The sequence below is a fragment of the Talpa occidentalis genome, unplaced genomic scaffold, assembly GCF_014898055.3.
Source record: "Talpa occidentalis isolate TD23 unplaced genomic scaffold, MPIMG_talOcc4v2.1 talOcc4.3, whole genome shotgun sequence".
In the NCBI taxonomy this organism is placed as follows: domain Eukaryota; kingdom Metazoa; phylum Chordata; class Mammalia; order Eulipotyphla; family Talpidae; genus Talpa; species Talpa occidentalis.
The window spans coordinates 129,913,524-129,935,544 of record NW_023603184.1 but is presented as its reverse complement, the minus strand read 5'-3'; the positions used below and the strand labels follow the sequence as shown (position 1 = coordinate 129,935,544).

The window sequence follows — 22,021 nt, the reverse complement described above, 5'->3', positions numbered from 1 at the left end:
GCTGTACCCATTTTACAAACATGGAAAATGAGGCAAAGGAATGTTAAGATATTACATAAAATTTTATGGCTAATAAGCAGAAGAACAGAAAATGAGTCCTAGAAATCCTTCTCTAGAGTGCATGCTTGTTTCCTCTTCATTATCCTACCTCTTCTACCTAGACAAGAGCAACTGAATGATTCTTATCCCAAGAAGAAACACAGAAAAATCAAGTGTGTTACTAATAGATATATCTAAATTTTGACTAATAGAAGGGGATAAAAAGCAATACAGAAAGATAGAATAGCATAATAAAGGCATGATAAGAAGAATGTAAAGGAGAATGAATCACAGAAAATGATGGGTATTTCAAATTGGTTGATAATCAGAATCCATGTAAAGTACTGAAACAAAATGGTTAAAAAGCATATTTGCAAAATATGGTAAGCAGCCTTCATTGGTATATCATAGGAAGTTAAGATTAACTTTTAAGGATTGGATAGATATTGGAAGTGACTACTGAGGAGAATGACAGAATTGAAAATAGAGTTTTGAAAATGCCTCTGGCAATATTAGGTAGAACAAATTGAAAATGATTGGAGATATTTCAGGAAAGAGGTTCCAATTACTTTTAGAAGATTGACAGAGTAAGTGGAGTGGAAATAGAAGTGGAAAAGAAGAAAAAGCCAAACTTGAACAAATAAAAACAGGGATGAGGGAAAGCTTTGCTTTATCACCTAAAGTCTGGGTGAGTGTACAGATGCTAAAGGTTCTCAATAAAAATGGGGGAACCGTGACAAGTAGGAGAGGATCTGGTAGGCGATGAGTTGTGACTGGGACATACTGAGCTACTGTACGGATAAATAGTTAAGGGAAAATGCCAACTGACAGTTGGAAATGTTGCCAAGGAACCCAAGAGAGACAGCCCTCATTCTATAAAACAAAACTCTTTCACCCACATCACTTTCAGTTCATCAGTCCCTCTCACCCAGTGAGATACCAGGTTAATCTTTTATTTTGAAGATGGCAGGAATTTGACTGTTTTCTTGGCTTCTTATGTCATTGGTGAAAACTGAACAAGTTCTTTTCAACTCTGCTGCTTCTGAAACAAATACAATTCCTTTATTTAAGGGTCTTCTTGGAGAAGAAAATATGTAATATTTAGATCATGGAATCAGTCAGAACAAGTTGATTGAATCCTTACTCCACTTTCCCTCAATTAAGTTAAATTTCAAGGCCCACTTTATTTCACCTGTAAAATGGGTAAGCATTCATGCTCTGAGATAAACTTTGCTGGTGTATAAAATGTGTCTGGTATCTAGTAGGCCCTAGATTAATACAGCTATGTATTGAACATGTGTTATGGTGAGGTACTGTATTTGTTTAGGTGATCTTTACCCAAACCTTATGAAGAAGGTACTATTATTTGCCCCATTTTATAGGAAAGGAAACTAAGTCATAGAAAGTTTAGGTAACTTGCCAAGGGTCACACTTCCTAATATGTCACATGAGTCAAAAAGCACTTCGAGAACAAGCATTGAAGATGCATTAGTGCTCCTTTGAAACAGGAACGCAAAGAGTATAGACAGTTTTTGCAGTGGTTCATACCTGAGCTAGGGAGTTAATACTAGAGATTTCATTTTCCTGGAGGGCAAAGGCAGACACTAATAACTAAAACAATCTGATTTTATTCCCAAATTTTGATATAAAAACTGAGATAAAAATCTGTAATTACAGCTTTTGGACTAAAGATCATTTCTTCAGAAGTGTTATGAGACTTTTATAATAATCATTTAAAGTTTGATATTTGAATCGATACAAGTCAATGATGGTATTAAATAATCTGACAAGGAAATGTTCTTCATAGCCTAGAAGAAGCGCCAGCATTTTCTGATTCTGTTAATTCATTGTCTAGTGGGCATAAGTGGGTCTAGACATGAAAAAGAACTAGGACTCCATCTGTGAAGAGATTTGGCTTCACCATTACACCACTCTTGGCAAATAATCATATAACCATATACCTATTTTTTAAAAATCCTACCTCTCTGAACATTACAACAGGCAAAGACAAAACTCTCAAAACTGACATGCCTTCGACCTAAGGGCATTTACCAGCTGAACTATCATTTAGACTGACATGGAAGCTATAAATTATAGCACTGTAAACACTATATAAGGAAATGAAATATAAGTTAAATGCCAAGTCACTGCATCCGAGAGTGGAAAATATATTATCGTCACTTGCAATAACTTAGATTAATAGAATGTAAAGAATTTTAAAAACCAAGTTTACTTTTCAACATGTGCTCACTTTATAGTCAAGCAATTAAAATTCTGGTTGGAAAATGGAAACTTACTTTCTGATTTTCATGCAATACCATATTTTTGTGTGTTCCTCTTACAGTGATAAAGACTACAAAAGTTACATTGTATGAATTTATTTTGCCTTTTAAAATGTGAGGAAAATATTTATAGAGTAGGATATATTAGTCAGCCCAATGATAGATTACTCATCCACATTTTAAGTTCTATTTTGAATGTGCTTTGACTGATTTAGTTTATTTTTCTTTCACATTTTTTCAAAGAAAAAAAAGTATTTCTGGAATTACATAACTCACAATGTCTTTCTAAAGAAAATTTAAAATTCCCTAAATCAATTAGCCTTTCTAGATTAAATCCCAAGTATAAGTATAAGTCTATAAAAGGAAAGGGGCTGGATTGAGGGACTTCTCTAAGCCCCCTTGCAGTTCTATTATTTTATTAATTTACAACCTTTGGAAATACTAAAGGGCTAAGCAGCAGCAGAATGGACCTATTTCATTCTTATGATAAAATGCACTCAGTTTTGGAACAGAAATTTTATGACACAACCTGTAAAGGGTGAGCAGTATACAATTATAATGATACACAATATGAAAAAAAGAAAGCAATATTTTTAAAGAAAATATTATAATACAAAATTCAGTTCCTTGGGGAACAATGTGGGCAATTTAATTTATGTCTGTATATTCTTAAGAGTGCTAGTTGTCTATAATTACCCTATATTATACTATTATTAGAAAAAACTAGTTTTAAAATCCATGTCATTGTAGCCTTTAATATAGCATTTTTTTTCATGTAGGCATTTTTATTATTAAGATATTAGTGATAAGCACAGGGTAATTAAATGAATATAGAATAGCTAATTGAATCTGGAATTGAAGATATCAATCTCTACTGGAATGAACAGAAAGCATACAATTTAATACCTGTAGAAACGTATCTTTATTTTCCAGTCCATTCTTTCAGGAAAACAGAAATGTCCTTTCCTTCAAGTTTCCTCAAACTCTGCCCAAATATTAGCAAATATCAGCTAATAAAAAAAAAAGAGTTTGTCTGCAATCATTTTTCTTCCATAAGCAGCACAAGTTGAGTAAACCTAAATGATTTCACTGAAAATATTTTTAAGTAATCACATGTAAGAATTTTTACATTAATTCAATAGTAGGGAATAATGAATATGAATACCAAATGAAACCTGTATTATTTACCATGAAAGTACTCATGTCAATTCCTTCTCAGCAAAATATTAAAATCAAAGCCATATAAACAAGGAAAAAGCTGGTGCTACACCTTGGTACTGAGATGCAATGGTAGTCTGCTTAGTGGACCATCTCAATCATTCATGAAATTTGGAACAGCACAGATTATAGCCTCAAACTCAGACTTACTACTGCAGATAGACTAGTTTATGATTAAAAACATATATATAGTTAGTTAGTTAGTTAGTTAGTTAGTTAGTTAGTTAGTCCATGTGCCCTAGTCATCTACTAGACATTCCCAATTTGGGCATCTGTCAAATTTGTCATGTGACAATTGGATGACCCAGAATGAAGCTGGTGACTGTTTATCAGAAACCTTATAAACTGAGCCTTCCTGGTGGTGCAAGGGTTAAAGATCTCTTGCCAGCCACTGCAGCAGATCCCCAGCAGGCCAAGGAGCAACCCACATGGCACAGCAGACCACTCCTGCCTTACCTGTCACTCCCCTCAGCAGTGTATTTCAGTAGGGCTGCCTGTTCTGCTTCCCACTCTCTCTGGTAAATCCTCTCATGCCCGCACCTCTGGCTTACACCCCAGTTCTTGTATGCATAAATAAATAAATCTTTCAAAAAAAAAAAAAGAGAAACCTTATAAACCACCCTAAAGCCTGGGACTGAGAGAGCATCCAGAAGCAAGCAATCAATAACGACGTCAACAATTACAATTGTTTAATGGACTCTACAATCTCTAATTAGATTTAGACAAATAATAGTATTTTATAAACATTCAAATCTTCAATAAAGAAGGCTACAAAACTAAAGAAAAAATGGGACTTGTCACTGTCACGAATTCTTTCAATTATTTTTTGTAACACTTAAAAAAAAGTGTTGTACTAGATGACCCTGAGATAAACTACTGGTTTTACCTGTGGTGTTTTTGATATAACCCTAGTTTTACCCTCTGATCCCATACAAATGAGTTTGTCTTTCTGGATTTCAGTTTCCTTATACATGAAATATGAGCATTGATCTTTTGATGTTTTTAGGATTTTTCACTTTGAATATGTTATAAAATTGCATCTCATTGATGTATAATTATAATTACTAATTAAACCAGCATGTCTTGCTTTCAATTTTTTAAATTGCAAAAGGAAAGGGTTGGTTGAAGACTCTCTCAGGGGGAGACCAGAAAAAGAATAAAAACATTCTAGGGTAGTACAGAACATTTGCGCCTGTCCAAAATGTCCACACAGATACTGGTTTACTCCAAAAGTTCTTTGGAATTTGGTCCTATCAAAAATACCTATGTTAGATATTTGATTCACAACAAAAAGGTCCTTGATATCTGCATAATGCAAATCTTGCTCTTCTGCAAGATTGGAATCCCGGCCCATATCCTAAACTACCCAAGCAAGAAGGGTTATTATTGGTAATACAGTCACAACACAGCTATTAGACCAATAAAATAGGATAGTATTGTAATGTATTAATCCTTTAAGTCCAAGTATAAATAAAAGTTATGGCCTATTTGGACGTAGGGATGTTTTGTAAGCATGAATGCTTTTCACGGGATCAAATTTCAAGGACCTTATGGTCTGGATGAAACATCTTACTGGATGTTCTGGAATAGACCACATGTCCGCTAACCTTCTTAAGTATTGAGTGGCTGGGGAAGTCACACTTTACTTGGAAGGGGTCCAAAGAGTAATAAAGGAACACTTTGTTAAAAGGACACTTCTCATGAGACAATAAAACTGAAGAAATAGTAGGAAGTTGATTATATTTTATATGAAGTGAGATATAATAGACATAGTAAGATCAATCAGAACCAGTTATAAAAGTTCGTGTTATTAAGTGAAGAATGGCTGATGAGAAGCAGTGTAGTTTCAGAATGACTATAGGACAACTCAATACAAAAACAATGTTCTCCATCCTTTCTTCTATGTCTCCTTGCCTTTCCTCCTTTCATTGCTCAAATAACCATTATAAGATAGATACGGAGGCAATAGAGACACATGATAACCCTTCCTTCAGGTTGCTCATGAGTGTATGTGTGGGTGCATGCCCACACATACATGAGTGTCCTAAGGGCTGACAGAGAGTAGGTGAGTAAACTGATAATCATACAAATGTCCTCTTTGTTGAAAATGGTTAGACACTGGGCGTCCCTGGTGGTATAGGGGTTAAAGACAGTGCTATCAAGCTATTGCCAGCCACTGCAGCACCAGTTCCATCCCCAGCCAACCAGGCAGCAACCCACGTGGCATAGAAGACCTCTCCTGGCTCACCCGTTACTCCCCTCAGCAATATTTCAGTAGATCTGCCTGTTCTGCTTCCTACTCTCTCTCGTGAATCCTCTCATCCCCTGCACCTCTGGCTTACCCCCCCCAGTTCTTGTGTGCATAAATAAATAAATCTTTTAAAAAAAATGGTTGGACTCTTGAAAATCACTGTGGTAATGTGACTGATGATCTTAGACTAAGAGAAATAATGTCAAAGAAAAATTAAGTAATCTCCTTATCATATATTATGTTTTCTTAACCAAAGCAACTAGGCACAAACTTTACCAAAATAGTACATCAATTTTATCTTATACATCTCAAGTTAATAGTAACCAGTAAAAACTGGGAAAACATTTGTGGATAAGAACAACCAAAATAATAGGCAAGGTATGGATTCTTTTCTGATTTTATAATCTGAGTTGATTTTTCAGTCTCTTGGATCCCAGTCCCTAGTACTACTGAACTCTCAGAAATAAAAAATAGCATGCATGCTTCAAAAGGCTTGTGGTTACCTGCACAAAACCAAACTGGAATAACTAATATTTTATTTATTTATACAAGAACTGGGGTACAGGCCAGAGGTGCAGGAGGGTGAGAGGATTCACTAGAGACAGGGCAGGGGGCAGAACAGGCAGACGGACCGAAAACACTGCTGAGGGGAGCAGTGGGCGAGACAGGAGAGATCTGCCGTGCCATGTGGGTCTCTCCCTAGCCGGCCGGTGCTGCAGAGGCTACGACAGCTTCTTAGCGCTGCACCACCAAATTTTTTCAAACATTTGGTGCAATATTAAAATTCCATGGCTAACTCTTACCCCATGGTAAGTCCATTACAAAGCCTTATCTTCATCCTTGACACTCTCCTCAAGGATACTACTGGAGTGCAGTTCTAAAGTCTGATTTTGCTGCCTGTATTTTTCTTGATCTTGCTCAATAAGTTTTCACTTGTAGTCACTTTACTTCTCTTTTCTATATTCAAACTCTACTTTGCTCTTCTTTAAAATCTATTCCCTAAAAGAGAGCAAGACTTAAATCTTTACAGAAGTAAAATTCAAACACATAGCCAGAAGTTTAAGGCAATTCAACATAGAAGAGAAATTACAATACAGTTTTGACAAGTGTGATGACATAAGGTATACAGAAGTCCAAGGTGCTATTGGGGTCCTAATACCCTAAAGGCACCTGATCCAGGGAGAGTAGGGCAGGCAAGATGTTCTGCCAGGTGATCTTGTGTCAAACTCCAAGAATGGAAAGAAACCTTAGGAAAAGGGGCCATCCTGGGAAATTTATATGTGTGAGAGAACTGAAATGTATGAGAATAAAAATGGTCAGTAATTACACAAGGATACTCAAAACAAATGGAAAGTGGCAAAAAAAAAAAAAAAGAGACTTGAAGACTAGAGGATTGGGAATCAAAGAATCAAACAATAAAAATATAAAGCTAAGAATCTATTAAACTAAGACTTTTAGGGAAGGGAATCATTGAAAGCTGTGATGCACAACTGAACTTTCCATAATAGTCCAATATGAAATGATGTCAATCAGTGCTATCCAAAAGAACCACTGGTGTGCCTAATATGACCTAATAGATAGTTACTGGCCAAATTTGGCTAAAGAGCACTTGAAATGATACATTAAGGAACTAAATTTTTTTTTTAATATTTATTTATTTATTTATTTATTTATACAAGCACTGGGTACAGTCAGAAATGCAGGAAGGTGAGAGAATTCACCAGAGCCAGAGCAGGGAGCAGAACAGGCAGAAGGACCGAAGTACACTGCTGAGGGGAGCAGCGGGAGCTGCAGAAGAGGTCTGCACGCCATATGGGACCCTCGCCGGCGGCCGGGGATCGAACCGGCGCTGCAGAGGCTGCAGGCAACTTCTCAGCCCAGCGCTCAACCGCTGCACCACCGGGGAGGCCCAAGGAACTAAATTTTTAATTATAATTGATTAAAATTTAAATAGCCACTTGAACTTAATTTTTTTTAGACTTATTTATTCATACAATAGCCAGGGTACAGGCCAGAGATACTGCAGGGGTGAGAGGATTCACCAGAGACAGAGTGGGGAACAGAACAGGCAGACTGATGAAATACACTGCTGAGGGGAGCAGCGGGCAAGACAGGAGAGAGGTCTGCTGTGCCATGTGAGTTGCTCCCTGGCCTGCTAGGGATCGAACTCATGCTGCAGAGGCTGCGAATTGCTTCATAGTGCAGTGCTTAACCCCCTGCGCCATCAGGGAGGCCCCTGAACTTAATTTTGAAAAGGAGATATTTGAACAAATGCTTCGTTTTTACTTTGACGATTATATGTGGTTTTTCTAGTACTTAAATTAATTAATGATAAGGTTTCCTGGAGTATTACAACAAGTTTTTTGTTGATTTTACTTTCTTGTAGAATTTGTTTATATCTTTTATGTTTTCATTTTATAATAACCCACTTGAACAATCCCACTTACCACACCTAGATGAAAAGAAACCTGTTAATTAATTAAAAGATGAAAAAACAGACTGGATAGAGAAGGGGAAGTTATTTCCTCCCAGATCCCAACTACTAAGATAATTTTTCTTTCTTTGAGACCTAACACATCTGAGTCACTCTGTTTATTGCATTACAATGATTTTCTAGGGCAAACCAACATCTCCATTATGAAACCAGTATCCACACCCAAGAGAACCAGTTTGTTCTTTGTCAAACCACCCATACTATTTTCCCCTGGCTAGGTCCAGCCTGACATAAACTGTCACTGAGAACAAAGTTAGTCACACATTAGTAATTTCCACATTTTATGATGGCCCATTTCTTTCATCTATTTTATGCATCTCTCACTTTATGAAAGTGATTCCATAAATTCCAGAATTTATTGCGGAAGCTATGAACATGCATGTGTATACACACCCACCCACACACACAAACACACTGAAATATCAGATTTGTACATACAAGTAAAAACAAGTCACTTTACAAATATTGATATATATACTTCCTAAAAAAGGAGAATTAGAGGCTGAGTTGAGAAAATGTATTCTATTAATATTGTCTCTCCAAGTGTTTGTCTTTATAAGGGAAGTTGGAATCCCAGAGTATCAATTAATTTAGCAATGGGGCTTGTTTGCTCATGAAGACTGTATTTACTCGGCAAGGCAGACAGGGCGGAGCTAAGACCTGCACAGACTATCTTCAGAGTCCTCCTGGTTTCAGGTACTAACAATAGCGCCTCCATGGAATAGTCAAACATAATGCGTCCAATGGGACCGCCAGTGCAAACCTGTACACATGAGGGTGAGAGTCTGAAGATCCAAATTGCTACCACTCAAAAATGCAAGGTAGCCTGGATGCCAGTGAACATCAAAGAGGTTTGCCAATACATCTTAACTACATGGCTGTCCTCCAAGGCAGGAGTAAAGGGCTCCAGATACAAGAGAGTCCAGGGAGTGTCAGCAGAATGCTGGCATAGAAAAAAGGACATACAACCATAATAGAAAGCCACATATTTGACCTTGACAAGGTGGGGATCTGCTCAGAGGATGGGGTGATATGACATTGAGACATGTAGATGACTGAAAGATGTTCATGGGTTTCTCATTTTAGACCAGGTTTGGTCTTGAATATTAAGGAAGGGGTAGATACCAGGGAAATATTTAGTGGCCCTAGATATAGGGCATAGATATAGACAGGAAATATGTTGCAAAAAATAATAATGATAATAATATCTAACATCAGATAAGCACTAACCATGTGCCAAGTACGGGGTTAGGGTTTTCCTCGTCTTACATCAATTACTCATTACCTAACTTCAAAAGAACTCTGATTTTTATCATTCCCATTTTACAGAGAGGAAACAGGGATAAGAGGTTAAGCAATTTGCTGAAGATGACAGCTAGCAAAGGTGGAGCTGTAATTTAAAAACAAGCCCTTTGACATCATAACTCACTCTTTTAATCACCACAGCCTGGGCATGAAAGGGCAGAGGATACTGGAAAAGAAAAAAAAATATCTTAAGGAGGTAAACTGAATTTCACAGCAACAGATTTAAATTCGCTTGGCATTCAATGTTGTTTGATAATTGTTAGATAATATTAACTTTAATCACTCTAAGATTTCTATATATATTAAATACATTAGATATATAGATATATACTAAATCATGTAATATTCCCAGCCTTTATGAGAGATGATTATCCCTGTTTGATATTTAAGGAAACAAAGATATAAGGAGGGTCAATAACACCACAAAGCTACTCTAGTCCTTGTGCTCTGAGCCAACATACTTGTCTGCTCCTTGGTTCAAGGATAAGAGTTTGCATGCATCATACACTTCAATAATAATTCTGATATTCAGGAACTAGCCTGTCAGATTTCCAGGTTTGGGACTATGGAGTTCTACCCACATGCACTATTGCTATTGGAAGTATATGAGAATGACTGGGGGAAATTTGTTATTTGAAATTATCTTCCAGAATTCCTGAATTTCCCACTTGCTTTATTATTCAAATTAAGTCACCCATCCCCTTAGCCAATCTCAAGCAAGCCTGACCTCTCAGTGTGAATGACTTTTAGTTACTGAGCAATTTTGCCTGACCATATTTTGGTTGGCATTAATTCTACATCTGTTTCCACAATTCCTTTGCTTCCAATATTTTTTCTACCTCTTTCTTAAAATGTTCACGCAACAGAGGGTATAGTTGAAATGTAACTTATCATGGAACAGGTATAACTATACAGTCCAGGGATGTTTGGGGTAGATAATTTCCCTCTGGAGCTTCCGTGTGGCTTACTCAGGATAATTTACATTTTTCCATGATTCCAAACAGTGAAATGAAGACTGTGCTAACAGGTGGTTTCTCACTAGGGAACCTCCTGTTCTGGGAGTCACGCCAAGCCTTTTATAATGATTCTACTTTATTAAATGGAATTCCTGGCATTATAACAGTGGGACTTCTGACAGAGAGATAAATTTTACCTGTTTGTTTGCATTATTATCTTAATGCTTGGGACACACTAATAATCAATAGTGGTTATACAGTGTGACCCTTTCTACTATAGCAAAAGGACAATTTGCCTGTCACAACACATTAAAAAAATAAATACTCCATGGAGATGACTGCTTTTATAGCTGCAATTCACCTGAATGGCTGAAATGGACAGGGGTATGTTGTGGCACAAAGGTTTGTAACTCATTCTGGATAACCAGAGCGCAAAAAGAAAAGGCAAGGAAGCAATGTAACTCAGGTCTGTACATGTCTAGGACGCCCTAGGATGATTCTGAGGCAGCTTGTAGTTTTCAAAGAAATTTCATGTGCTACACTGAATTTGTCTTCTCAACAATTCTATGAAGGATTCAGAGTGAATATTTGTGTTCTCTTTAAAGGATGAGAAATTTGATACTCAAAGAGAGTAATTTAAATGTTCAGATCTCAGAACTCATAAGTAGGAGAGTTGGAGATGACACATTCATATTTTGACCATGAATTCAGCACTCTTTCTAAGACATATACCTTGTCACTCACTCAAACAAAATCTAAACTGAAAGAATCTTGTAGACCTTATTGGTTTCTTGGATTGTACTATTCTTGCTCCCCAAAATGTGTGATAATATAGGGTGCTCTCATACACACATAGTCTTTAGCTAGTGGCTGGTTCATTGCTTCCTAGTTGAGATATTCAAATCAACAGGTATCACTGCAGACAAGGTGGTGGGTAATACAGGAAGATTTCACAAACTATAGTGAGGTGCAGAAAAAATGAGCCAACATCCACATAAAAGCTAATTTGAGAGACTGCCATAGACTAGTTAGCTACTCATGATCTTCAAGAATCATTTTATTTGAAACTCATTGCCTTCATGTGCAAAATGAAGAAAGGGCCACCTCAAAAGAGTTTGCAATCATTTTATAAACAATAATGAAATACAGTACACTTTTTACACAACAAAACACTAAATAAATCTAGAGATTAAGTTGTCCTTATATTGTTGAGGATAGGGTTTTCATTAAAATGGTCCATCTTCTTTCTTGTGTGTGTATGTGTGTGTTGGGGTACAGGTGGACTGCCAAATTTCTTTCCCTAAGATTCCTACAGTGTGATCATTTTCTAATCCAAAGATTAATTTCTGTTAGTAGAATCTTTCCCACTCCTGACATTATTTAATTCCCATGGCCTACGATTATAATTCCTAGGCTACACTGGAAGGTTTTATAAATCCTTTCAACTCACTCAGTGAAGGTGGGAAGATTCACCATTTAGATTCTCAGATATGCCTTCCCACATTAAAGAGTCCATTTAAGCAGTAATCAGAGGCTTGAGGGTGACAAGATGCCTGGGGCCATGGGTGATAGTAGCTTCTTTTTATTGTTGCTTTAGATTAAAGATGCAAGGGTAAAAAGCTGTCAATAAAACTAGGGTGAACTGAACCAATAAGATCATTATGAGAATTAAGTGAGCAGTGTAGATATAGTTCTTAATAGTATCCCTGGCACTTAGGAGACATAATTAACTACTCACAGTAATGAGTGTGGAAGAGTAGCAGTAATAGTAGTCATAATACTCACAAGGGTGGTATAGACAGTCAGGTTTATACCCAAGGGTGGTATAGACAGTCAGGTTTATATCCAAGTGAATGATTAACAGGTATGAATGAGAATCCAGTTATTCTGAACCAATATAGACCACCAGAAATACAGAATATAGAACACCAGAAAACAAATTTGCCCTTCACTCTGCTTATCATGAGTACAGAACTACATTGACAAAATCTGGGAAAGAGCGTGAACAATTTCAAACATAAGCCAATCTGCAATCTATTATATTTTAATGTACCTTTAAAATGTAGATAATTGATGGGCACCTCAAATAAACTGCTTTGTAAGAAGACCAAAAAAAGTCATTATTGATAAGGACTAAAAACTAGACATAATTGATAATAACTTCATAACAGGAAAAATATTACCTAACTAAATATTCCTTTGAATCACAGAAATATAGAAATCCATTACTATACTTTTGTCAAGAAGTCAAGGATGAGCACACAAATATCCTTTTAAACTCAACTTATATGAATGAGAACAGACAGGACTTTGAGGATAAAGTTGAGGTTACTGTGAAGATTATAAAATAATATGTATCCTTTCTAAACTCACTCTGTGTGACCTTGGACAAGTTACTTAACCTATTGTTCACTTTAGTTTCCTCATCTGTAAAATAAGTTTAACAATAGTACCTACCAAATAAGGTTGTTGTAAGGTATAAATGACTATACACACACACACACACACACACACGTGTGCCAGGCTCATGCTTAACTTTCAGTGTAGTATGTAAATGTCAGCTATTATCACATATTTACATATTATGTGCTACCACAAACTATTACATTTCCCCTGTTTACTACATATTACTATTTTATTTTATCATAATTGGAATTTATTAAGATAATCAGCACGCTGACTATTTTAATGATGTGCTAACATATTATCTTTAGAAGAGCACAATCCCTCATCATATCATGAAAACAGATAATTCCTTTTTTTCTGACTTTTTGATTCAGCTATTTCACTCATTGTCAGTTAAACTAACAATATTAAAATACGAGTATCTATTTTTTTCACCCCAGTAGATGGATGACTACATACCTCCATCTGTGTATGCTAATGATGTCCACATTGACACAATTATTCGTGAGAAACACGGCAGCTCATGACCTGTCACTTCAGCTGAGTGAACAAAAGAACAGGGGAGCCACTGGTGGGAAAATTAATTATTGATATAAAAAGAATTCTAAGTAAAAATCTGGGTAACTATGAGAACATAAGAATCTTTCTATCTAAAAGATAAATATGTATATATTTGGAATTATTTAGGCTCTTGTCTTCTAGAAAACAAATGTAAACATTAAAAGTCATAGATGATTATATGAAATCATAGCCCTCATCCAGCCTGTCTTAAATTGTTTTGTGGCAGTTTTTGTTTATTGAAATTGTACATACCCATCTTAAACTTTCTGATATTCAGTGATCAGACTCTGGTATTTTATGTCTGTGGGGAGAGGAGGTTTGGGGCTTGCTTTCTAACACATGCAATTCAACCAATATAGCATTGAATGTGCCAAGCAAAGTGCCAAACTTTTACTATCATGGCCAGATTGTCATTAATTTCTTAAACAAAAGCATAAAGACAAGATGGATAATAGCTGATTATGCATCATTAAAGCAGGGAAATAACCAGGGGTTCAGAGAGTTCAGTAAAGAAACAAAACATCTCTACAATTATATTGTCAATCTGAGATATAATAACAGAGTGTAGAACACAGAGACCATAAGGCACACTTCCACTCTGTCTGAGATGCATTTTTATATAAGCCTCAGCATTCATTTTTTGGCTAGTCTAACTCCAAAACACAGATGAGGAGAGAAAACACAGATGAACAAAGAAAATAACTATAGGACAAGAATATAAGGGTTATGAGGGGAAATATGAAAGGTTAAGGATAAATACAATCAACTTTTAAATCGAAAAAGAGAAAATGGAGAGATTTAAGTTAGTATTTATAACATATATGTACACATGAAGATGGATGGTGCTCGTATACAGGATGGTAACCCACTACGTATATCCCGTTTGATTATAAAACAAAGGAATGATGTAAAGTTACAGCAAAGGGGTTTAGATAAGATACTAAAAGCAGTCCGCTCTGCCTCCCTCCATGTTTCAGCTCCCTAGAGAAATGTCAGTTAGCACTGAGGTATCCATAGGCTGAAGGGAGGAAAGAACATTATGACAGATGGGGCTCTGTGCTGCAGGTACCAGCCATATTGCCATGCAGAATGCTAAAATTTGGATCGATCCTTAAACATGCTTTTATTCTTTTTTAAAATTAATGTTGGCTTACAATATTATTTTTTAAGATTTATTTATGCATACAAGAACTGGGGTACAGGCCAGAGGTGCAGGGAGAGGATTCACCAAAGACAGAGTGGGGAGCAGAACAGGCAGATTGACTGAAATACACAGCTGAGGGGAGCAGCGGACGAGTCAGGAGAGGTCTGCTGTACCATGTGGGTCACCTCCCTCGCCAGGGATTGAACTCGTGCTGCAGTGGCTGCGAATAGCTTCATAGAGCTCAGACTTAACCCCTAGTGCCACCAGGGAGGTTCCTTGGCTTATAACATTATTTAGGTTCAAGTGTACAGACTTATTTTTATTCTAATCAAACAGATGAAGTTTCATTCTGAAGCAGTCCTTTGTTAGAAATGTCACTATCAGAAACAGAAAGAAAATGGGAAGCCTGGGGATATGGCCTTGGGACATCATGAAGGGAGGGCTGAATACCATGGTTTTATTCTAGGTGTTGAGGAAATACAAGGTATATAAGGAAATGCTTAGATTAAAAGAGAAATTTCAGAAAGGAAAAGGAGAGTTCTTATTAGAACACCTTTCCAGAGAGAAGGACCTACCAGGGCACCAGTGGGTTTGATCTCTGTGACAAAGCTAGGGAAACCAAATAGCTCCAAGAAATAGGTCTTTAGTGTTTGCATATAGGTCAACCCTCCAGGTAATCTGTCTACTTCTAGAGATCACAGGGGAGAATAATACCTCGACAATCACTTCTTACTTTTTTACTGCTTCTACTCAGAGAAATAGGAGTTTACTCCCAAGCCTAGACTTGGAAAGAGACTTATTTTGATTTTAAGATGTTCTTTGGGCTTCTCAAGTACTTCCACATCAACTCAATCTGCCTAAAATTCTATTAACAATTGATATGGTCTTTCCATATAAAACCAAAGAAAGAAGGTGAAAAGGTGGATGCCAGGTTGAGTGAAATGCATGTCTCTATAATTCACTGATTCTAAAATACTGTGTGGTCAAGTAACAAGGCTAAATGCTGACTAAAACCAGTTTCCTTTTGAGATTAGAGAAGATCAGATGGCAAGGGGAAAAAAAAAAACAGTTCCTAAAGATAAAGTCCTTACTGTGTCCCCCAAATGGAGTTTGAAATAGCAACAGATTCTCAGGGGAAAAAAAAAGATGCTATAAGCAGAGCTATTCTTAGCCTCCTATAGTTGTTCCTGCATATACCAGGCAGCCAGTTCTGAAGATCTGTGTTAAACACTCCAGTATTATCGAGCTTGTCTATCACAGTCCAATTAGAAATGTGGAGTTTATGATGAGGGGATCATTTACAGAGAGGGAGGTAAGGTTAAAAAAGCAATAAAGGGGGCCTCCCTGGTAAGTCTCAGCACTATCAAACTATCGCCAGCCACTGAGGCATGAGTTTGATTCCCAGCCAGGGAAGGAGCTAACCCAACATGTCACAGCAGACCTTTGCTGTCTCACCCACTGCTTTCTCAGCAGTGTATCTCAGTAGATCCACTTGTTCTGCTCCCCACTCTGTCTCTGGTTAGTCCTGTCACCCCTTGCACCTCTGGTCTACACCCCAGCTCTTGTATGAATTAAATAAAAAAGCAATGAAGGATGTTGCATCAACCAGGGTCTAGAAAAGTAGGAGGCTGGCCCTCCCTGGTGGCGCAAGGGGTTAAGATGCAACCTATGAGGCTGTCCGCAGCCACTGCAGCACGAGTTCAATCCCCAGAGAGGGAGCTGCTTACATGGTACAGCAGACCTCTCCTGTCTCGCCCGCTGCTCCCTTCAGCTGCTCCCCTCAGTTGATCTGCCTGTTCTGTTCCCCACTCTGTCTCTGGTGAATCCTCTCACCTCCCACACCTCTGGCCTCTACCCCAGTTCTTGTATGCATAAATAAATAAATATTTTTTAAAAACAAAGAAAGAAAGAAGGGAAGGGAAGGGAAGGGAAGGGAAGGGAAGGGAAGGGAAGGGAAGGGAAGGGAAGGGAGGGGAGGGGAGGGGGGAGGGGAGGGGAGGGGAGGGAGGGGAGGGGAGGGGAGGGGAGGGAGGGGAGGGGAGGGAGGGGAGGGGAGGGAGGGGAGGGGAGGGGAGGGGGAGGGGAGGGGAGGGGAGGGAGGGGAGGGGAGGGGAGGGGAGGGGAGGGGGGGAGGGGGAAGGGAAGGGAAGGGAAGGGAGGAAGGAAAGGAAGGGAAGGGAAGGGAAGGGAAGGGAAGGGAAGGGAAGGGAAGGGAAGGGAAGGAAGGGAAGGGAAGGGAAGGAAGGGAAGGGAAGGGAAGGGAAGGGAAGGGAAGGGAAGGGAAGGAAGGGAAGGGAAGGGAAGGGAAGGGAAGGGAAGGAAAGGGAAGGGAAGGGAAGGGAAGGAAAGAAAAGAGGAGGCTGTTACCCTCCCTGGGCCACAGAGCAGCCAGTGTCATGGAGAGGGTCTGCCTGTGGGCCAGAGACAGAGGAAACATGGTGGGAATCTTAGCAGCAAAATGGGAAGGACAGGGAGAAGGGAACAATACCTCAACACCCTCTTCTCCTATCTAAGATGTAGCTTTCCATTAGTTGAATCCAACAGGAAGTCAGAGGGAACAGGAGCCCGGATGGAGACGACTTATCCCGCTCACCAGGGCTAAGAAAGTGGGGAGTCCATGGAGGTGAGGAGTAAATGAATATTTTCTAAGTTTTTTTTTTTTCTTAACTTGGCACAACTTCATTTAAAAGTACCTTCAGTATCACGAAGTATAGTCAGTATCAGTGAATAAGCAACTAAATGATTCAGATTCAGTGTATTTGGTTTACATTCCTCAGGTCTCCAGCCCAACAGATAATGTCTTCCCTACTCAGCAGGGAAAAGGTAAAATTTAAACTTGCTAATGGTTTTAAAAAGAGGAACATCTCACAAGAGCTTAGAAATTCTATTAAGTATAGCTGCCTATTGTACAGCCTACTATACAATCTGTAGTTTATATCTCAAATATATTTCCATATAGACAATCTACTATAGTGTCCTTTTTAATAAACTATATCGCAGTGATTCCTATTAGATTCTGAATTGTTAAATCTTTTAATGAGTCAAAACAAAACATAGGGAGATGGATTTCCACGTAGTCATAGCCCTTAGTCAAATAGTAATCTGGAGCATTAATGATTTACAATATACACTTGGACATGTAGGATACTCAAGTATAACACATCTTCATGACAGACGTTTTGAGGAGCATATAAATATACTGGAACAAAGCCACTAAAAAAACCACATATTTAACCAAAAAGAAAGTTCATGTTCAGTTGAGTGGGATGTCACTTAAAGCTAAACACAAAGGGTGTCTTAGTCTAGGCACCAAGGAAGGTCACAGTCTAAGGTTCATGTAGAACCAGGTCTGGAAGAAAAAATCACTCTCTCACTGTGTGGATCACTCTGGTGTCCAACTGTTTTCCTACAGTTATTGGTCTAGACGTTAGTTCTAGAAGTGGAAAACAAGATCTAGGCAGTGGCAAGCTAGAACTTGCCAGAAGAAAGGAATTACTGACCTTAGAGGACCTAGGTTGTCTTGTAATCTTAAAGTACCTAGAGATTCTAGGTGGGTAGGCCTGGGGAAACATCTGCGATGCAACTGACAATGTCAAATCTTTGACATCTTAGAAAATGAATACAGCTCTTTGTATTTAAAATTGGCATAGACAAATAAAACCTCAATAAAGGATCAAGGGTTTCAACATCTGCAGAACTCATTCCACTCAAATAGCAGGAGGGGGTAGAATGTTTGCCTCTCCATTAATAGGGCAACAAAAAAAAACAAAAAAAAAAAAAACAGAACCTCCCATGAGCTTAGAAAGCCACTGTGTATTTATTCAAACTTGGGTGGAGAGAGAAGACAATTGGAACCTCTTCCTGCTTACTTTAACAATGTAATTCTAGATGCTTTTAACTATCCAATTGTTTCCCTTAGCTCATTCAGGTCTAGGTATTTGGTTTTTTTTTTTAAAAAAAAAAAAGATTTATTTGTTTGTTTGTTTGTTTGTTTATTTATACAAGAACTGGGGTACAGGTCAGATCCACGTGAGAGTGAGAGGATTCACCAGAGACAGAGTGGGGAACAGAACAGGCAGACTGACGAAATCCACTGCTGAGGGGAGCAGCGGGCGAGACAGGAGAGGTCTGCTGTGCCATGTGGGACCCTTGCCGGCTGGCCGGGATCAAACCAGCGCTACAGAGGCTGCAGACAACTTCACAGCACTGCGCTCAACCACCTGTGCCACCAGGGGAGGCCCAGGTCTAGGTATTTCTAGGTGGACTGTGTACATCAGAAACTTGCCACCATTATAATTTAATTTGGTTCAGTTTTATTCATTAAGTAGTCAACATTTTCAAAACAATTTAATGTAGCAATTCCATTTTCTTTTAATGAGATTGGTGATGATGGGAGAATAAAGATATCCAAGCTATTTTTGAGATCCATCCTTTTCAACAAATAGTTGACAAAATGTACAATTCAACATTACAGCTAAGTCAAAGGAGGAAAAAAAAATCAATCCAAGGCAGATCCCTGGATACAACTAAGGTCAAACTATTGACTCAAGGTTAATGTGAATCTGAAAAAAACAGACATGGTTTGCCAGGACTAAATGCAGATCAGAAGTAAAGTTTCCTTTATTCAAGTTTTTTGTTGTTGTTGTTTTTTGGTTTTTTTTGTTTTTTTTTTTTTGGTCAAAGAATAGAATGTTAGCTACTAAAACAATGCAGAAGGCAATACAAATAACTCAACTTTTTCTAAAGATATTCCAAACGTATAACCACATAGTGGCATTAAGCTAAATGATATCAAACACTCACCTCCAAAATCTAAATATTTTCTAATATTTGGTTGTTTGGTACTTTGCAAATGCATCTTGTGATGAAATACCAACTTTCACAGCATAGGCAGGAAGCTCAGGTATGTAGGTTATGATCACCAAAAGTCATGTGGCTTTTTGTTCATTTAGTTTATGGGATGTTTTATGGTCTATAGCCAAGAATAAAAGAACTATGTTTCCTTGTTAAGTTTAAACCCACACATTATTAACACATGTTGTTTAATACCTCAATGCAAAATTGCTATTATGAGTAATTTTCTTGGAAGACGTGGGTGGTTAAATTGTCTGCCAATTCTTCTGATTTTTATTCCCAAGTTTAGTCCTGTAGATAGAACATAATTTTTTGATCATATTTAATAAGCATCATAGTTAAGATGTTATATAAAAACAGCATTTTACTCTCTTTAATGTAGACTATGTATCCAACAAGATCACGTGTTCTGAATGATTTTTTTGCTTTTCTATAAGAAACAATGGCATCAACTTTTCTCCTGACTCATCTTTATTTATCTTTTTGGTTACATGTTATAAATGTGATGCCATTTCTCTACTGAAAAACCTATACCTCATAGGTTTGAGTTTTTAAAAAAAAAAACCCATCACAGCCACCATACTCTTGTCAGTCTACTCTGAACAATAATAATGTTGCAGCTTTTACTTTCCTGTGACATTCACTCTCACCAAACCTAGTCAAAGTTTTACAATGAGCACTTCACAGTCAGTTAAAAAAATAAAAATGAACATAAAACTCTCTTGAAAACACAAGAGACAATAAGTATATTATTGTCTCTATTGTCCATTAGATGTGTCAGGATTGTGATTTGTGATTTTTAAAAATACTTCAACATGGGACAGTAATATTCGTTAATACATTATATGGCCACGGAGAAATGAATAAAGAAGATGTGTCATACATACTTAGTGGAATACTACTCAACCCCCTAACAGTAGATGCAATCTTGCCATTTGTGAAAACGTGGAGGGAACTTGAAGTAACATAATTCAGAGGGAGAAAGAAAAATATTGTATGATTTTACTCATGTGGCATATAAACAGTAAAGCAAACAAGCAAAAGAAAAACAAACTCAGATATAGAAAACAGATTGGCAGTTACGAGAGAGGAGGGGTTTAAAAGGATAGGTGAAACAGTTTGTGAAGGGAGTTAATAATAATGGTGGTCAAAAAATCTAGACTTTTATTGGGTCCTGATGCAGTACATATATGTGGTAGCCTATTTTAAGTGTAGATAACTAGATACTATGTACATAGATATCAGAATCTGAATATAATACACGATTAGAAACCTGTATCTGTATGTTCCAAAAATATTTTCTATATTAAAAAGTTAAAGTTAAATAGTTTCTGGGAAATCTACTAATTCTAGAATCAGACAAAACAATGTTACACTGGGGGCCATCCTGGTGGCGCAAGGAGTTGGCACACAACCTATGAAGCTACCTGCAGCCACTGCAACACGAGTTCGATCCCTGGCCAGGGAGCTACCACATGGCGCAGCAGACCTCTCCTGTCTTACCCACTGTCCACCTCAGCAGTGTATTTCAGTCACTCTGTCTGTTCTGCTTCCTAATCTGTCTCTGGGGAATCCTCTTACCCACCACACCTCTGGCCTGTACCCCAGTTCTTTAAAAAAAAATGTTACACTGAAAGGAAAATGATTACCCATGTCTTCTTCAGAGTAATGGTAATCCATCCATCAGCACAGCAGCTTGACTTATGCCTTCAAAAAATTTAACAACCATTTTTTTAAATTTTGCTTTTTATAAAATGTTTTAGACTTTAAGATAAACTATTCTATTTTTTATTTCTTACACTGTTTTTATTTTATTTTTATTGAGCTAACACTGACCATGCAACACAATATACAAGTTAGACGCATAACATACACCCTTCAGATAGGTTACACACCACAGCCAGTAAAATATTCAAAGTCCTCCACAAAAGTCCATTGTGCTCCCTCTCCCCACTTCTCTCTCCCCCTCTTCCATCCCACGCCGATAGCCTCAATTCTACAGCCACATTTCTAGCATTTGTTATTGGATGGGTTTTATCTGACCCTTTATTTTGTTTCTCAGTTGTGGGGTCCCTGACCCTCCTTATTCTCGGAAATACTGTCTTGGTGATCATAGTTCCTGCTTGTCAGCTGGTATAGGGTCATGCAGGGGGACCTCTCCCCAAGGACAAAAGTCCTGGTATAAGGAACATACTGGGAAACCAGTATCTGCTGAAAACAGCAGGCAGATATTAGAATAGAAATAATATGCTTCAATCAGCAGGAACCATGGAGCCCCTCCAGGCAATAGCCCCTGATCACACCACCCTAGCATACATCCTTGATACCAATGTACACTCCCGACTTGCCTCACCTTTGTACTTGATGCTAATAAATATGACAATGCCTTTGGATAAGGGCTGCACATTATTTCCTGGTATAGCCCAGCTATGTCTCTCATTGTTCCACATGGACTTTGAGTAATCTCTCTCATCCCATGTCACTCCCAACGCTGCCAACTCTCTATATTCC

General features: G+C 37.8%; 1 protein-coding gene across 13 annotated transcripts in view; it reads right to left on the bottom strand.

Annotated features, from left to right (window-relative positions):
- The window catches only part of MAP2 (microtubule associated protein 2), a 291,564-nt gene that overhangs the window by 243,240 nt on the left and 26,303 nt on the right, over window positions 1-22,021 (bottom strand). Inside the window, exon 1 of one of the 13 annotated variants that reach the window (XM_054700036.1) lies at window positions 9,714-9,767. The exons of the other annotated variants lie outside the window; for them this stretch is intronic. The gene's annotated coding sequence lies outside the window, so the exon portion shown is untranslated. Of the gene's footprint in view, window positions 1-9,713; window positions 9,768-22,021 lie in introns of those variants that run through there. 13 annotated transcript variants of the gene reach the window in all.